This window comes from Hipposideros armiger, unplaced genomic scaffold (assembly GCF_001890085.2).
Source record: "Hipposideros armiger isolate ML-2016 unplaced genomic scaffold, ASM189008v1 scaffold_462, whole genome shotgun sequence".
NCBI classification, from domain to species: Eukaryota; Metazoa; Chordata; class Mammalia; order Chiroptera; family Hipposideridae; genus Hipposideros; species Hipposideros armiger.
Genome location: NW_017731812.1, coordinates 1,262,892 through 1,279,068, shown reverse-complemented (window position 1 = coordinate 1,279,068; position 16,177 = coordinate 1,262,892). Strand labels below are relative to the sequence as shown.

Sequence of the window (16,177 nt, the reverse complement as noted above, 5' to 3'; positions counted from 1 at the left end):
CATTTTTGGTTCATTTTATAATTGAGTAAATTTGTATAAGTCAACTTAAGTCCTTTATGAAATGCTGGCTGAAAGAAAATTTATGAAATATATGAGGTATTGGTGTAAATGTCAAAATTCTTAAGTCACAGTACTTACTATAAAGGTGTTTTAGGAAGTGAAGAGAACTATAAGCAAGCTCACCCTCTAAGGCCCCCTTGAAGGCTGAATGTGCTCAATTATACTAAACGTTTAAAGGCAAAACCACTGCACAATAGGGAAAAAAAATGCTTTAAGCTCTTAGACTTTGAATCTATTTTGTGATATATTTAAAGAGGTTATAAAAGTCCTGGTGATTCTCTCTGTGAACCAACAGCCTCATGCAGGAGTGGAGCCAGTGAAGCAGAGAAAGAGCCCAGAGAAGTTGAATCTCAGCAACAATCCCTCAGTTAATACATATTAAAAAAAAAATAACCTAATTACTGGTAAGCAGGAAAAAAGAAAATAAAAAGTATGGAAGGGTAGAGAAGCATTAAATGTGAACACACACATTTGTCTTTGCTATGGAACAAGAAATCAGCAGAGATCCTGAGGGTAACCATTAAAAGCAGAGACTGGATGTTTGTATAACATGTGTGAATGAATGAGAAGAAGCCAAGAAACAGGAAAAAGACTAATTTTAATTACTAGAAAAGCTTCAAGAGGAGACAGAACACAGAGCTGGTGGTAGGAAGGCTTCCAGCTACAGGCTGCATGGCCCTGTGCTCTCCTTGCCAATTAGAGCCAGCCAGACCCCACTGGGGGACTAAGTGAGCAGAGGTAAGAGCCTCCGTGCAGGGTCAGCTGGACTCAAACACTCATGAAAAAGGGACACCAGCCGACACCAGTGTGACCTGAGGCTCTCCTCGTTTCATTTATAGACATACAGAAATAGAAAACAGTAGGATTTCCTTTCCATACAATACAGGTGCTAACCGCGTTATCTACGGAAATACATTGTAACAGAAACGTAATACAATTTATTTCACAAAACACTCAATTAACATCAAAGGAATCCAGAGAATTACAGAATGACTCAGAGACTGAGCGAAGGAAAGTGGAGGGGAGGACTGGCAGAACAATGGCACTAAAGCTGCCACACTCGGGATTTACTACCTGTGTGTTATTTTTCCAATTACATCCATCGCGATATCAAAATTCAGAGCAAAGGGGCTGCTGTCTGAGACGGAACCGATTATTCCCTTAGCTTATTTAGAGCTGACACGGGAAGGGGGGGGGCGGGGAAATGGAGGAGAAATCCAAGCAGTCAGAGAGAGCCTAATCGTCCGTAGATAAAACTCGCAAGTGTATAAACAAAAGAGAAGTGCTTCCCAAGTCAGGACCTAAGGAAATTCTCCAAAGTGAAAAAGTCCACTCTGGAGCCGACCTAAGTGATCGCAGCAGGCGGTGCTGCGGCCGCCGGGGCTCCAGCCACCGACTTGGAACCCGAAAGAAGAGCCAGCCGCGGGGAGGCGAGGAGGGGACCCGGGTCCGGGCTCCCCGGTGCGGGCACCACCGGCGCGTCTGCTCTGTAATCTGTGATCATCCGATGGGGGAAAGGGCGCGGGGCTGAGCCCCCCCGGATTGGGGAGAGAAACACCGGTTGGTTGGCGAGACGAGTGGAGAGACACAGAAAACCCTTGTCGAGGCAAACAGACCTTTCGGCCCGGGGACACGGTAAATGAGCCTTCTCAGCGAGAGGCAGTGAGGCGCTGGGCGCGGGCGACGGCGACAGCGCGGGCGAGCGGGGAGGGGCGAGGGGCCGCCCTGGGAAGGACACAGCCAGTCAGAGGCGCGGGGCGCGGGGCGCGAGGGCGCATTGGAGGAGAACACGCGAGCCCCAAACGCACCAGCCTGAGGAGGCGCCGCACCTACTTCCCCATATAACCAACTACCGAGTGCGGGAGCGTAACTGCGAGAAGGCAGCCAGCCGCCCAAGTGCCATTAAAGCTCGGGGCGGAGAGGACGCGTTGTTACCTGGGTCCTCTCTTCGGGGAGAAGCCGGGCCAGCTGGAGGATTCCCTCTGAATGATTCAAAACTCCGCGATTCTCTTCTGCCACAGGCGCAGAGGGACCCCAGCAACTGCTCCGTTTGAACTGTGCGGATGGACACGAGGATGGGAGCCAGGGACTGAGAGTCACAGAGGAAGGACGGGGGAGCCTGGCATCTCATTGGTAAGTGGCTGACATCCCTTCGCCAGTGACTGCTTTCTCTGATGGTGCACTTCATCTCCCAGGCGCTTCCAATTTTTGACACACTCGCTTCTGCAGAGCCACTCGTTCTAGCCATGTAGCCAGAATTTCAAAACTGTCAGATAAAGCTTTTTTTATTCTTTTTTTTTTACATATTATTTTTTTTTCTCTGCCGAGATTTTATGTCAGAAAAGTTGAAGCAAGAGTACATAGAACCTATCTGTGTATCTCCTAATGCCATCCAAAATAAGAGTAAGCAATTTCTACAACTCAAGTGTAAGGTGAAGAATGCCAGGATAGGGTAGGGATTTTTCTACAAAAGCCACTAAATGGTCAGAAAATAGGATATTTTCTCAGGTATTGAATGCATGTCTTATGATTGAGCAATGCGTTTCTGAGAACAGAGCCCAAATAACTGGGCACCTGACAGTGCAATAACTTGTTAAAATTCAGTAGAGAGGCTCTATAAGTGAAGTTTTACAAAGTTATAGAGACTAAAACAGCGGTACCTTGGATTATGCCGAGGTGCTTTCTTACTGTTGTGTAGGAATGTGATAGATTTAAAAAAAATAATATACGAGTATGTTCAAACATTCTTACTGAGTTTTTATTGAATGGGAGAGTGTGCTAATTTGCATATATAGACATGGTGTACAATAAGCTAAGAATTACTCGGGCAATCTCAAAAAATTTAAGCTCTTTTAACTGATTTTTTTTGAAAACCAAGAATACACTAAATATTTTATAATTATTTGATTTTTAAATTGTATAACCTCTAGCATGAAAAATACTATTCAGTGTGGTAATGTAAATGCAGGTTTAGAAGCAAAAACTTTTTAAATTGTTGCATATGAAATGCCTTGCCTGTATTCATCTACTTTATTTTTTAATCTAAAAGATAAAATCATTTAGAGATGTCATATTTCTACCTTGTTTCTCAATTTTAACTGTGAAAGTAAGGATGAAAGAAGTAGATGTTCATTAGGATACTAGCCTTAAAAAATACATTCAAGTAAGTAGTGGGTCAAATTTAAATTTAGTGGAGGCATAATTGAGTACTATTGAGTTGCAACAGAACTGCAGAAATACTTATGACTATCAGAGCAAGCTTAAAGTTTATCATGATTAATATTGTGACCCTAAACGTAAAAGAATTAGTAATGATAATGTCATGATTTTTTCAAAGTTCCTGTAGTCAATTTTAAGCAACTCACAAATATTTCTTTGCATATTTTCCAACATTGTGCTAAAATTATAATTATAAGTTCTATGTGAACCAGTTTATTGAGTCTCAAACTTGACAGCTATATGTTTCCTTTGATTCAAATGGAAAAAAACAAAAGGGCTATACAAGTATAAAACAAATGTATAAAAATCAAAGGATATGGGATACAAATATCAACTAAGTCTAGTGAAGGAAACAAAGTACACAATTCCAAGTGAAAAGTTAATAAAAGGAAATGTGACTTAAAAACTAAAGTAGAATTCAAAAAGTAACTTAGCTGGAGTGTGGTGAGAAGATATAAACCCATATTCGAAAATGGTAAATCAGCCAAATGTTTATTACAATATAAATACCAATGTGTTGTGCAGGGCTTGGTGGAGCCTTTAAATTGTTCATATTTAAAACTTCTGGCAACTAAAAAATGACGAGAAAAACTGCTAATTTTAATTTTTCTTTGATTTTATGCACAACTGAATAGAAAGTTAGAATTCTCAAAAGTTGGAAAAAAGAACCCAATAGATGAACTAAAAGCCACACTTTGTAAGTTCTGAGACACATGTAGACCATGATGTATATGGAAATAGATCTGAGAAGCTACATTGTGGCATTTTTAAATGGCTCACTGAAATATCTTGATGTTTCCTCAGGTGAGCAATGCTTCAACTATGAGGTGGTCTGAAATATTTATTACGTTTGGGAGATAAACTTAAAGCAAACCATGAGTGAACACGTTAGCTATGTGTATTTAAAAAAAAATAAATAAAAATCAGTTGCTTGTAAAAGTTTACTTTGAGTTTATGTGTCCAATTAAGTTTAAAAATGGACCAGATTTGGCTACTATATACTTCTTTAAGTGTCTTTTTTAGTTAACAGTTTAGAAAACTTTTCCCACCTTCAAAGTACAGGTTAGATAGAGTGTGGTTTAATGGCAAACTGATTTAGTTATAAGGACCAGAGGGTAAAAGGGTAAAGGGTTCCCCAGGGTGAAGAAAGTAAGCAGATGCTATGCTGGCCAAGTTATTTTGGAGCTTGTCTTACTTCCAGGTAAAACAAAAGGTATATTTTTGTGGAAAAAAAAAATGAAAACCTGTGTAGATGGCAGTAATAGTGTAAAGATGATTTGACTATATTTAAGCTCCATTGATTAAAACAAAGTTTTATAGTAGAGGTTAGTGTCCTCGCTCATGAAAACTAATTTAGGATTTTATGATGCTAAGATCTTCAAAATGTTGTGATTTGCTGAATCTATGCTACCACACATATTTTGATTACCTATATGTAGTCTCTGAATTGTGTCTCTTTTAAAATATATTTCTTAAACATTTACTCAATGGTTGGAAATTTGTGTCTCTTAAATAGATTCATATAATTTTGTGTCTTAAAATTTGACTTCAAGAGCTCAGGTTTATTCATCTAAATTTTTACTGGAGATACAAATATAAGAGAGGTGTGTATTTCTGACAAGATATATTTTTTTAGATTAATGTTATAAGGCTGTGATAATATGTTACATGAACTTCTTAGCTCTTTATAGCAGGAAAGAGGCTGGTCGGAAGCTCAAAGCAGTAGAATCTTTGCAGAGGTCTATTTTCTGAGCATTTGTGATCAATAACTCTACATTAGAGACAGGTACATTTTAAAAAGTAATGAAGTATATAAAACTCCTCAACACTTAAGATTTAGGATTAAAAACTGTAATGGACAATGTCCCATCTCCATACCTATACCTTTTAAATTAATTTGTCCTGTTCTTTGATTTTTTTGATATTCAAATATTAGAAGGGTTCTGGTAAATGGAATAGTATCAGTTTATATTTTTCTCAGACACTGAAACAGCTTTATGGATAATTATTTTCATTTAAAATAAATAAAACAAATTGGTAGTGCTTCATAGATAAAGTGGATATGGGAGGAATTTTTAAATGGTTTTATTATATACATTTACATTTTTAGGAAAATATAGTTTTACAGTTAAATTCTTCCATTAGAGTTATTTGGCAGTATTAAATGATATTCCATGAACTTGATATATGACTATGTATTTAACTTTATTTATGTTTTACCTGTGATAAATATGTTCATATGCTAAATACAGAGCATTTTCATGCCTATCAAGCCCTTAAGTTGAAACGCAGGTCTTTAATTTCATATTCCAGAGTATTGTGTGTTTGACATTATAGCCTTCTAAAACATTAGCTCATAAGACTTAAGAGTCAGCCAAAATATGGAAGCTCTTCTTTCTTCCAGGGAAACAGAACTCTAGAAATAGGCCATGAAGTAATTCCAAAAAATAAATCAAAGCTTTGTGTATTTTATGGAAATAAAAAAAAACCTGAATCTACCATTTCTTAACCTAATATAAAATAGTGTGAGATTTATTATTTGTGAGAAATGTATAAGGTAGTCGTCTTATTTTCCCATGTGTTTCTTAAGCTGGAATTCCTTGTGATCACTGTCATTTTTATACAGTTCCAAAAATGTCTCATTGGATTCCTTTGACAAAATCGGTGCAAAATTGATTTTTTTCAGTGGTCCCTTAAAAATCTATAATGACCTAAATAACTTGCTTCCCAGTGGATACCACTTTTTTATTTATTTTTAACAAGTGGATTTATCTTAAACGATCTCGCAGTATTTGCACATTTCCTCTTATGTCAGTCATGGTTGCAGATATTTCCTATACTCACTTACAGAGACCAAAAAACTTGAGATCTGGATAGAAAGCAAGGTATTAATTTATTTGCATGAGCTTTCCTGTAAGCATAACTTTATAGTTTGTATCTATACTCTAAAGTATGGACCTGCTTAAGGGTTAAAGTGACTAAAATGAACATTATTCAAAATTTAAGCAATTGTATTTTGACAAGTCGGAAGATGAAAGTATTGCATTTATCTGATCTAAAAATCTTCTGTGACCATTGACTGGGAAAGTATAATTATATATATATCATTCTATGAGAGGGATAAGAATCCACTTCTTAGCATTCTTATAGCTGTTAAATGCTCAAGAAAGGGAATATGTTACCTCCCATTATGATCCAGTAGTAACTATAGCATATGGAGTTGAAAGAGAAATTTTGCTGATCACTTAGGTGATAAAAGCTGGATTAAAATAATAATCCAATTATAATACTGGCACAAACATTCATTATGAGGCTTAAAAAATTAGGAGGTTTTAATGAAAGAGATATTATAATAGGGTAATTATAGTTATAAATGTGTCTGGAGCTGCAAACAAATCTTTAAATATATTTTCACAAGTATTTCACTAGTTAACATTTGTGAGATCACCAATAGAGAAATGGTACATTTATATGGTGAAAAATTTACATTTAACTATATGAAGTTTCATCTTTTTTTCTCAAATATTTAATTTCATATTTAAAAGTATTAAAGGACTTTTCTGAAACTAAACCAAATATAATGATATCTTTGTGTTTTACCTTTGTAAAGGTAACAAAGAATTTAAATAAAGGATTTTAAATCTTCTATGTTTTTCCATTTGTTTTATAAAAGAATTTACTTTTCAATGATGTAATATTTGCTGAGATACTATTATAGTTTAATGTCCCTAAAATGACCAAGTGAGATGAAATCCTTAAGATTAAGGATTGAGTGATTAAGATGAATATCAACTGGAAGATACAGGTAATGACAGTAAAAATTTAAAAATAATTTCTAGAAATACATTTTTATTTAATTGGCATTTCATGATTCTTAACTATGAAATTATTTCCTGGGCACTTAAACAAATTTAAGTGCTTGCAAATATGACTTGAAAACATTATGAAGAGCCTCATATTTAATCTTAGATTTTGTATTTTGCCACATTTTGTTATTTTAAAACTTTATTGTTCCTGTTCTCTAATAGATATAGAGTAGCTTAATTTCATCTCTCATGTTCAAAAATTAATAAAACAATTGGTTAGTGATCATTAATTTTTCCAATTTTGAGAATTTTGATGATAGAAACTTCAAAGGTCATATAATTTATAATAAAATTGAAACCTTTAACTTCATAATTTGATTTAACAATCTTCCTCTTTCAATGCCTTTATTCTAATGGCAATATGTGAGCTAGTGAATGAGACTTCCTAATGCTAAAATAACCATCTCATTAAAAATAAGCACATATCTAATGAGTTATTGATGATAAGTAAACTATTAGGACACTTAGGAAAAAGTGACAGAATATAATATTTAGTGTTGGAAGAAGCCTTACCAAGCTCCTATTTTCACATTTTTGTCAAGAAGAATGAAAAGCAAAGATATAAAGAGATTAAGTGATATGTTCAACAATACATTTAATGGAAAAGGTGGAATCAGAATTCAGGTCTCTTAAATTTCTAGGTCAGAGCGTTTTATAATTTATATCTTTTTTGCTGTGCAAATTTAAATTATTTTTATATCTATTCAAATTCAGATTGGGAAATAAGTATATGCAATTTCCTTGTTGCATTTCTTATCTGTAAAACATTGCCTTTTAAGAATAGGAAATTTGAAATAATTATATTAACTAAGAGGAAACAGTTATACCCACATTCTCTTAACTAAAACCTGAATGTCTAGACAACTTAATTGCTAGATGTGAACTTCTTCGCAGTGAACTTAGTGTGCACTCACCAGCTAAATCAAATACCAGAAGGCTTTTGACAGTGTCAGTTAAGTAATCTGGGAACCCAAGTAGGAAAAGGAATGTGATTTTTTTTCCAGTGACTATTTATAAAGGACCATCCATTTTATTGTTGTTGTTGATACTTTTTTTCCTGGATTGCGGTCCCCCCCTCCCCCCAGCAATAGTGTTTAATGGGATACTAAGTGAAATACAAAGTCAATGAGAAATGTAAGTTAAAAAAAATTTGTGTATTGGCAAATTAGGATACATTTTAAATCATGGGCTTCCTTAAGGTAATAATGATTTTAGAGCATTTAATAACATGCAAAGCAGAAAATGAGTCTAAAAATAGGCACTACTTTTCTGAGTTTTAGAATTCAAATGTCAATTTGTATATAAATTCTAATTTTACTGATCCAATACTGAAGGAAGTTCATACACAGCAAATTTGAGTTTGTAATAGTATTTCGTTATCTTTGTGTCTGAACCAACGTTTGTTTATGCTCAATTTTAATAATGTGCTATAAATTATTTCAGAATGAAACTAGATGCTAAAATTTTCTTCAGTAGAACTTGAATATGATAAACTATAAAATCACCATAGTACAACTTAATGGAAAGGCAGTTATACACTTCTGTGTTTCTGATTTAATAATATTTTTACAGGTGCTTTCTCTCAAAACTTTCATTGTCAAATTATGTCGAGAGTTTTCTTTGTATGTGTCCATATGGGATAACTTCATACTTTAAGACTTTCTCTTCCTTTAAATACTGAATATTTAAAGATGACAAGTATAAAAAGATGAGGTAAAAGGGTATGCTAAAATGATTAATGTTTAATCTGAGGTCTTTTTTACCCTATACATGTAGCCAAAATTTGGAAATAATTCTAGTAGAAAATGTAAAATTTATCATCTAAGTCCGATGAACAAATGCTCCTTAAAAATCCTTTGAATTTGTACTTACTTTGGATATTTACTTACCTACAACTTACATTGAATTGTTCAGTATTTTCAAAGAACAATGACCTTAGTAGGAAAGAGTGGTTACTTGAGATTTAAGTTAAATGGTCCAAAATTGATTATGTGAAAATTATCACATAACTGTGTTTTAAAACTTATGACTGGTTGTCATTTTTTAATGTGGTCTTGTTAGTAAGTACCTCAATGAGTAAATTAACAAAAAGTAATTCCTTTCACATTCAAATCAATTTCTACATTATTTCAGTGACTTAAATGGCCTACTGTGGGTAGTTATAGTAATAAGTAAGAATATAAAGGGGAATCAGTTGTTCATGGACTGATGGAGGAAATAAGCACATAGGGTAAGGGTCATTCAACGTGAATGTGCAGTGGTAGAGTTATGCGTCACTAAGTTGCAAATTTTCAGTATTTCTCCTTTTGGAGGCAGCTGTTAGTTTTTTCCTATTGAATCATTCAACTTGGACTATTTCATGCTAGCATTGGCTCTCTAATTGCTGCACTTACTTCCTAGTGCCTGAATTATTTTGAAGTAACTTTGGTTCTAAGATTTACCTAACAGATTTAAATGAATGCTGTGTTTTTCTACATCTCATTATAGTGCTGACTTTAGTGTCTGAGAGACTGGTCTCTGATGATACAGCCAAATATGAGCTAAAATGAATGTAGCATAGATGCTGTGAAAAAATGCAATTGTATATGTTGTTATAAATAAGCTTGATTTCCTCAGTTACTAAGTATGGAATATTAACTGTGCTGGTGATACTTATTTCATAAGGATGAGTTAACTGTGAAGCTAATGAAGCTTTTCTTACACGACCCTTCCACATAGTAGTAATAGTAGCAGCAGAACAGTAGTAAACATAGTTTTGATAATTATAAAAATATATCTAATATAGGGAGGGAGGCAGTATGAATTAGGGAATTTGGTGTTTGAATTTTAGGGTTTAGTCTTGGTTCTAGAACTTATTGTGTAATTTTAGAAAGGTGCGTAAGTTTCTTTACATGAGAAATTAGGATAATAACCATCATCGAGTTGTGATAATACATAAGAAAAAAATCTACTTTTCAATGACAAAAAAAAAAAAGACAGTGTTAGCAACATCAAAAAATTAAGTCTGGGAAGAAAGCTTGATTTCACTCCAATTCCTTTTCTAATGTTTGAGTTTTAATTTACCTGTCTGTCAGAATATTCTCTTTTTATATGAGGCACCATGCTGTCCTAATTGTGGAAAGCAATGTCGAGATCTATAGACCATGAGCATTAAAAGCTTATTGTTTGTATCTTCTCTTTTATTCAAGTAATTTACATGGACATGCATTTCTTACACAATTAACAATTACAGTACAGTTTACTTTTGGAGATGCAAAGGAAGTGAGAGGCTTGATCCCAGATAATGCAGAGGTGGAAAATTTCAGTCAGGACACAACATAATAAGCCACTTAAAAAAATGTACTAGAAAACATAACTACCAAGATATTGGTCACACATTCTGAGAACCTTGGAGGGTCAGACATGTCCATTGTGGGGATGGATTACACTGATACCCCAGAAAAAATGAGAAGCAGTAGGACTTGAAGGAAGTTTCAGTTATGAATTGGCAATGAAGTTGGCGGGAAGAAAGGCAGAATGAAATGGATGTGTAGAAGAAAGTAGGAAAGTGAATTAATGCAAAGAAATGATTCTTTGTAATACAAAGAGGGAAGTTAAAATGTATCAAATGGGGAAATACTACAATATAAAGGATTCTGAGAGTATTAGGATTTTGGTAAAAAACAAGAGGATAATAGTTCATCTTAAGATTAGATTGTATTTAAGATGAGGTTCAGCCCCAGTTTTGCCCCTTACTGTGACTTGGAAAAGTCACTTCCTCCATTTATTAATCTCTTAAGCAAGAGAGTTAAAAATCAATAAACGTGAAGGATTTTCTTGTAAAGTTTTGATCCACTGTAATTCAATGGCTGTGTATGTTATCAGGTTTTTATGAAGAGGAAAATTATAAGAAACAGGATTACAGGTGTTGACAGCTGAGTTTAGAATAGATTACACCAAACAGAGATAATGAAACCAGAGATCACTTTCATGGCATGAGGGGAGGCCATGGAAAAAGCGTGGACTTCTTACACACAGGTGGCTTAATTCTGACTCTACAGCTTCCCTATGTGTTTACCTGAGCCATACAGTAACCTTTCTAAGCTTCCATTCCTTTCCCTGTAAAATGATGCTATTAACTACTACCTCACAGGTGGGTTTTGTTTTTTGTAAGAAGGAAATGTGACTGTAGACTCAGGAGTTAAAATCATTTCCTTCGATCTTTAGGTATAGTTGCATATGAAAATCTCTCTTTTTTTTTTCCAGGTATAACAGCAGGTTCTTTTCTGAAAATCTCTTTTTATGCTTAAGTTCACGAAATATTTGAAGGCAGAAAAGTCATTTGAATTTTATATAAATAAAACTGGGTACAATCACTCCAGTTTTCCAAACATGAGGAAAATCACTTATTTTCTTGGCACTCCACCTTGTACATTTGCTGATAGTAAGATGATTTCTTTACATGGTCTTAATTGTACTTGAATGTATTTAAAAAGATTACTTTTTTATTGTTTTTTAAATTTTATTGTGTTTTGCTTTACCTGAAAGAGAACATCTTTAATGTCACTATAAAATTGTTTAGAACATAGATTTTATTTTGTTAAAGAGAGGGAGATATTTCAAATATTGTTTTTGAACCCCATGTGATTGCAAAATGGCTCATTTGAAATATATTCATTTGAAAATAATTAGTTCCTCCAATTCTTTTCTTCTTTTACTTTGATTATGTTTTGTTACTAAATTTTATGAAAATATCTCATTCTGCAAACTTATCTCTAACATTTAGTAAAACAAATAGAAACTGAAATATTTTAAATTGTGTATTGTCAGATGTTAGAGCAAAAATAAACAGATTTCATTTCAACCTGCAAACATTTTACAGTTATGCTTTTCCACAAGTGATATTTAGATATATTGCTATTTTTTTGTTGGCTACTGTGACAGTAAACAATTAGAAATTAAATGTATTTTATGAGTAATATGGTGATATACCTCTTTAAATATGTATAGGTCTTAAATCTGTACAACCAATCAACCTCTTGCTCAGATATTTATTGATTATTTTACTATTGCAAAGATTCAGTTCAGTAGAAGGAAATGGAAGAAACAAATCTCACAAAAAGTGTTTCTTTCAAAAAAGTGTGATAGTACTATACTAGGTCCAGAGATACTGGATACAGAGGAGAAAAGAAAGGTGGAGAAAACCTCAAAGCAGACAGGAGAGGGAGCTGATAGAAAGCAATTTTACACTGTTCAATGAAGAGGTGATTAAATAAGTATTCATATCATGAGATACTTTTAAAAAATACCTAAACTTGACATCTTACCTGAAACAAAGATAACTTTTTTATCTTTCCTGCATATGCTTGTCTGATAAGATAATAGGCTTTAGATATAAATACATGTTTGATTTTCCCAGATTGAATATCAAAATACCATCTATTCAAAAATGTCATATATTTTCTTTGATACATATTAATTTAGAAGAAAGAAATGACTTAGTGTTCTCATTCTCATTCTTATTACTTCTCTCTAGATGTTCTGCGTGAACAAACATGTCCTACATATTAGACCTTAAGTAGATGGTTACAAGTTAAGACAGCTATCTTGATTTATTTTCAAATCAACTACCTTTTCTAATTGTTCATTTTGATTTGGTTAGTGTCTATCTTTAGCTAATATTTAGCTAAAAGGACTGAGATCAATTTTTTTATCTGAAGAAATTATTAGTTTATTTTATCCTTTTATTTTAAAAACACTAGTGTAAATTTTCTTATGAGGAAAAAGGGAAACTCAAATACAAATAGATATATCTGCTTATTAATCTTTTCCCTAGGTAATAATAATGCAGACACCATTTTAAGAATTAATTTTAAAAGGCATTGTTTTGTAGAGGAATTATGTTTCAGTAACAAAAGATAATGATAACTTTTTTTTTTCCTAACCCTTCACTGATCAGGAGCGGAATGCTCTTTAAGAATGACTTTTAAAACGATCCCAAAATACTTGCTGTTAGATTGCAAATGATCTGCTCCATTGGGTGTGTGGTCAGCCAGAAGACCACATGACAAGGCAGCTCCCAAAAGTCAGAAGTTTGATGGAATGAACACCGTTGTCATTATCGTTTTTTCTAACATTATGGAAATGACAATGAGCAGTATAAAAAGAATATAATGAAAGCTTAATCTTTGCACTAATGGTAGAACTTCTAGTTCTACCCCTCAGAAGTAGCCATCATCAATCAACAGATTTTTTAATTAATGCATACTTCCTTAGAGAAAATGTTATTTTTTTCTTGAAATAATTTTGTGTGTCTATATAACAATTTAAAAAGGTATATCATTTCTGAACACTGTATTCATGATACAGCTATATAATTTATATAAATAATCTTTTACTTAAAATTATTTATATATATTTTATATGCAAATACAAAAAATATGAAATGAAAATTCTTATGTATTCATTTTACATAAGTGTGAGTAGTAGACTGAGAACTAGAATTGCTAGGTCAGTGAGAACGTACATTTAAAATTTTGGTTTTACTGTGCCCTCCACAGAAATGGTTCCAATTAAGACTCCCACCAACAAAGATAAATCAGAATATTTATCTCTCCACACTGTAGTCCATACAGTGTATTATCAAACTTCTTGTTATATACTCAACTGAACAGATAAAAAAGTATCTTATTTTTGTTTTATTTTATGTCTAATATTTTGAGCATTTTTAGACGTTTATAAAACTGTTTTTAACTTACTTTTCCTGCTCATCCTCAGTTTAACTATTGAGTTATTTTTTTTCTTATTCCCTTTACACATTAAGTGAAACAAAGAAACCAATATCAGAAAGAAGTCAATTAAAAATTCCTCAAGGCATTGCCAAATTTTCTAAGAAATAAAATACACATCTGTGAAAAGCCAGAGGTATTTGTATAAATAACATTGTTTTCCTTTCCTTCTCCACTGTATTCAAAAGATCCAGTGGAGGGACAATAAAGAGAAGACAATTTTAGTTGGGTAGTGTTGAAAAATCTTCCAGCAAAGAAAAATCATCATATTCACTCACCCAGCACTGTTTCAGGGCATCTTTCACTAGAATAAGATTTCCAGACTGGTTTCTCTTCCTCTATTCTCCAACGTCAATCATTCAGATGGAATAATCTTTCAAAGACTCAAGTTCTGTCTTGCCATTTCGTTGCTTCAAAAGTTTTAATGGTTACTACTGCTGGACGAACATGTTTCAGATTCTGCAGTGTTCCAGTTAGGAGCTCCATAATTGTTCTTTAGAAACTCTTTCTAGGCTCCTCTGCAACTAAAACAATGTACACATTTTAGATGGAGCCACACCTCTCCAAACCCTGTCATTAAATTTCCCAACTCTCGACTTTTGCTGACATTATTTCTTCTGCCAAAAATGATGATTCCAGATATCTTCATGCAAAAACTACTTTTTCTACCAGGTGGTCACAAGCTGCTTTAAGGATAGGAATGAATTTTGATCACATTTACAAACTACTGTGCATAACATAAACAAGTGAAATGTTTAGTTAATTAAATTAGACCTTTGCCCTAATGCATAATGCTCTAAATAACATAATGCTCTGAAGATGCCAGCATTGAGAAATACTGCATATAGTATAACAGAACAAGCTCTCAGCAAGTGTTCTTACTATACCTCTACAGAAATTTGGATTTGGCCCTTGGCCTGACAACATAAATAAGATAAAATATTTGTGTAAATTATTTTTTCCTACTTGTAGTGAAGAAACCAAAGTTGTAGATTCTTGAAGAATTAATTAGGAAGGTTTTAAAATTTTTATTTAACTTTCTAGGTCCATTGGCCTGCTGCATTTTTCTACATCTACATTGCTCATTATAAAATGCGAAATGTTGCTTGTTATAAAAACATGGGCAGTAGACCAATACTTATTTTGACATTAATGAAACATGGGCAAATATTTTTCATTTTGCACATCATTTATAAATGTGTAGGAATTCCACCACCTTAAAATGTTTTTACATTAATAATATAAATAATATTATAAAAATAATAATATCAATCATATAATACAATATTGTATTAGTTTCAGGTGTACAATATAGTGATTAGACATTTGTATAACAAAGTGATTACCCCTATAAATCTAGCACCCGTCTGATACCATACATAGTTACTGCGATATTATTCACTATATTTCCTATGCTATACTTTACATCCTCATTACTATTTTGTAAATACCAATTTGTACTTGATTTCTTCTCTTTTTCAGTCACTTACCCAAACTTCTTGTATCTGGCAACCATCAAAATGTTCTCGGTATCTATGAATTTCTTTCTGTTTTGTTTGTTGTATGTTTTGTTCTTTAGATTCCAAATAAAAGTGAAATTATATGACATTTGTCTTTCTCTGTCTGACTTAACACCACTCAGCACAATACTATCTAGGTCCATTCCTGTTGTTACAGATGGCAAAATTTCATTCTTTTTATGGCTGAATAATATTCCATTGTAAATAGTATGTACCAGCTCTTCTTTATCCATTCATCTATTGATGGACACCTAGATTGCCTCCATATCTTGGCTATTGTAAATAATGCTGTGATGAAAATATAGATGTGCATGTTACTTAGGAGTAGTGTTTTGGGTATCTTTAGATAAGTACCCAAAAGTTGGATTACTGGGTTCTTCTTTGTTTCTTGTTTTTAAGTCTATTTTGTCTAAGTATTACTATTCCAACATTTTGTTGTGTTGTTTTGATTTCATTTCCATTTGCATGAAATACATTTTTCTATCCCTTTACTTTCAGTGTGTGTGTGTCTTTTGATCTGAAGAGAGTTTTTTATAGGGAGCATATGTAAGGATCTTGTTTTCTTATCCATTTACCCACCCTATTTTTTAATTGGGACACTTAATCTATTTACATTGAAAGTAATTGTTGATAGGTATAGTTATTGCCATTAAGCTATTCATGTTTTTGAGCCCTTCTTCTTCTTCATCTTCTTCTTCTTCTTCTTCTTCTTCTTCTTCTTCTTCTTCTTCTTCTTCTTCTTCTT

At 33.3% G+C, this 16,177-nt stretch overlaps 1 protein-coding gene across 1 annotated transcript in view; it reads left to right on the top strand.

Annotated features, from left to right (window-relative positions):
* The first annotated feature begins 1,894 nt into the window (after positions 1 to 1,894).
* The window catches only part of LOC109395280 (contactin-5-like), a 1,255,350-nt gene continuing 1,241,067 nt past the window's right edge, over positions 1,895 to 16,177 (top strand). Inside the window, exon 1 of the mRNA XM_019666163.1 lies at positions 1,895 to 2,193. The gene's annotated coding sequence lies outside the window, so the exon portion shown is untranslated. The remainder of the gene's footprint in view (positions 2,194 to 16,177) is intronic.